Source organism: Geospiza fortis, unplaced genomic scaffold (assembly GCF_000277835.1).
Source record: "Geospiza fortis unplaced genomic scaffold, GeoFor_1.0 scaffold26, whole genome shotgun sequence".
Classification (NCBI taxonomy): domain Eukaryota; kingdom Metazoa; phylum Chordata; class Aves; order Passeriformes; family Thraupidae; genus Geospiza; species Geospiza fortis.
Window position 1 is genome coordinate 1,890,456 of NW_005054425.1, and position 3,505 is coordinate 1,893,960.

Consider the following 3,505-nt stretch of genomic DNA (forward strand, 5'->3'; position numbering starts at 1 on the left):
GGAGCAGGGAGAAGCTGGGGAGGGGGGGATGGGGCCTGTGGGGAGCTGCTGGCCCCTGGGGAGGGCTGGGTGTGCTCTCCAGAGCATCCTTCCCGCTGTTGCTGTCTGCAGTGGCCTGCGCACCGCTGACCTTGCTGCAGCCGCCTGCATCCCTGCCCTGCACAGCCCGTTCCCAAAGACCTGTTCCTGCCCCACTTTGCTCTGTCATGACTTATCCCAGGTGCCTGCAGCTTTGCCAGGCTGGGTGATACCTTCCCCTTGGGGCTGTCAGGGGGACGAGACTGCCCTTGTTTGTCCTGACAGAGCTCCTGTAGCCATTCGTTTTTCCTGTCCCTTTAATTTAATTCCTTAGAGTGGCTGCTCATAAATCCTTTGTGCCTTTGTGAGCCTGTCTGGGGCCATGGCTACCACCTCCTGTCCTGCTGTTCTGCAGGCACAGTGCACCTGGCTCTCCTTGTTCCTTTGCCCACATCTTCACTTCTTTGGTTCCTTGCTCTGAGTTTTACCTTCTCATAGTGAGATGCTTGGGCTGAGATGAGCTCATCATCCTCTGTGGATGTCCTGAGAGGGTTTGGCCTTTCCTGGGGTACAGGAAAACCCTAAGAAGTGGGGAAAAAAAGCACAGGGGTGTCTGAAGTGGAGGTGAATGGGACAGCCAGGTCACTCCTGGTGCTGTGTTAAATGATAGAATCCTAATTTTTTCTAAGTTGCTCTTGGGACCTTCCCATTGTTTTGGTGTTTTGGAGGGTGTCCCTGATGTCCATGGGGAGGCTTGTGCCGGTGCCCCAGCGCTGGGCAAGGCCAGAAGACACTTAATTGAATTGTTGAACCAGAGAGGGGGAAGAAAGGAGGTTTTTGGGGTTTGATGGGTACAAACCATCTTCAAAATGAACCTGTGGCTTTTGCTTTCCCCTTTTCTTCCTGCATCCCTGAAGGAGGCTGGGTTTCCACTCTTATGTGAACCCTTTGGAGATGGGAGAAGAGTTGGATATCCATTCTTCCCAGTCTTCAGAAGCATCTCCTGTTATCTTTTAATGGTGTGGGGGTGGAAACCACCCATCCTGGGAGCCCCCTTCCCACGTGAACTGCCAGGTCTGGAGTGTGGGAAGAGAGCTGGAGCAGGAGCTGAGTGTTTTGTTTTGACCTTCCCTGAGATGCCAGGTTATCTTCTGCTGGGGACTGGCCTACCACAATACTTTCTCTGGGAACAGTTTTCTCTGTGCTTTCCAGCCTGTGCAAATGTTGGAATGAGTTCCCGTGCTCCCTCCTAGATGTTGAGGCTGGGGTTTTTCACTCTGAAAATCAGGTTTTCAAGGTCAGGTTGGAGTTAATCCTTTGCAAGTGGGGATCCTGTCTGTGTTGCTCCTCTGAGGAACTGGTGGGTGCATTGTGGAGCAGGAAATGTATGGAACCTCAGCACTCAGCCTGAGGGATTTGCTTGTGCCTGGCTGTGGTTTTATCAGCAGGAGTTTCCTGTGGGTGACAGTCACATTTGCAGAAGGCTCAGTTATGTTTCCTTCTGAGCCCTTTGATCAGAGCTGCTTATCTGGGGCCTCTGGCTCACCTTCACTCAGCACACGGTGGTGACATTGCAGGTGACTGTCCTGGGACCTGCTGGTGGCCCCAAGAGCCCTCAGTGTGAAGGACTTTGTGCCAGAACTTCTCCCACAGTGAGCCTCGGTGAGACTCAACAGGAGTTGAGTCTGTAAGGGGCTGGGAGAAGAGTCAGGGAGCCCCACCAAGGAGGAGCATCATGGTGACACCTCAGCAGGTTGTGTGGAGCCCCTTCCCAGGGCACTGCATAATTCCAGGGGCTTGAGCACCCTGAGCAGTGCTGGAATCCACTCTGCACCATCCCTCTCTGCCCACATCATCCCTGCAAGCTTCCCTGGCATGGTTAACCCTTGGGTGCTCTGGCACATCTTGGTTGATGGCCCAAAGGTCCAAAGAGGAAGCTGCTGGTTTGGAAATGGTTTGATTGGAAGGGACCTTGAAGATCACCCAGTTCCACCCCTGCCATTACACACCCCTAATCCCAGTGCTGTTAATCAATTTTGGAAGCCCTCTCCACAGCCTCAGGTCAAATGCAGTGTTCTCTTGCAGGTCTGTGCATTTCAGCACAGAAAGTTTAAAATTCTCATTATCCAGGGACAATTTCCACTACCCCAGGTTGCTCCAAGCCCTGTCCTGGCCTTGGACACTTCCAGGGATGGGGCAGCCACAACTTCTCTGTGCCAGGTCCTCCCCACTCTGACAGGGAAGAATTTGGGCTGTTTTTTTGGCAGCTGCTCTCCCCATGGGTTCTGCGCCTCTGAGCCAGCAGGATGTGGAAGCTGAGGCCAGTCCTGCCTTTTGGAGCTGCCCTCACTGCCCTGTTGACTTGGGCTGCTTGAACTGTGAATTTTAATTACACTTTGGGATCAATACGGTGGCCTTGGTAACGAGCTTATTGCTGCTGCAGAATCTGTTTACTTCAGGTTGGTGACAGCCAAAGGACTGAGGTGGCCGAGGACATGATGTTCCAGCTCCTTGAACAGGCTGCATTGTAATTGGGGTGAGGCTCCTGCAGCCCTCAGAGCAGGGTGCAGCTTCCCTTTGGCTGCCCCCACAGAGCTGGAGCTGCCTGGCAGCACCCATTGCTGCCTGCCTGAGGAGCTGCCTGCCTCAGGAGCCAGGGTTTGGGTGGGAGTGCTGGAGCCTGCTTTATCTGTGTGCTGTGGGTGGAGGGCATCACTCCTTCTGGCCCTTTTCAGTGAGAAAAAAATTGGGCAGCCTGGAAAAGGAGGCTCCTTGGGGCTTTGCCTTCCTGAAATTCATGTTTTAGTGTCATCCTTCCAGATGAGGGTGAGGTTCAGCCTGTGTCTGCTGTTTGCTGCCTCTCCTCCTTTCACCTCCCAACAGGGAGCTCCGGATTTCACACATTCCTGCACTGTGGGGAGAATTTTGCATCCAACCTGGGCATGTTTTGGAGCAAGAACATCTGGCTGATCCCTGTTGACCTTGGAGCTGTCAGCATCTTGCAGGCCGCACAGTGTCTCCTACAGTAACTAACTCCTTCTCCAAATATTCTCTGAGCTTGCCATCTCCACAAGGAAATCACTTCCATCCCTCCTTCCTCTTTAAAAGAAAGGGGCTTCACGGAATCAGCCCTGTTTGCAGGAAAAGGTTGGCTTTGCTGTGACACAAGTCTGATGTTTGTCCCTCCTGGTGGTGATTCCTCAGACTCCTGAGCAGGGAGGAGCCCATGCTGAATCCTGAGGTTTCTCCTGCTTTGCCTCTCACCAGATGTATCAAAATCCAAGTAATTTCCAGGGCTGAAAAAAAGTCTATTGGTAAATGAGGAATGGGCAGCTCCAGTGGAAATAGCACTGTGAGAGGCTTTGGGAGTCAGGGCAGGGGGAGAATGGGTTTCCAGTTTTCCAGAACAGGCTGCTCCTGTTTTCATGCTGATCCTGAGGGGTGTTTTCCCTTAAAGCTGTGCCACAGGGATGGAGGATCAGCTAAG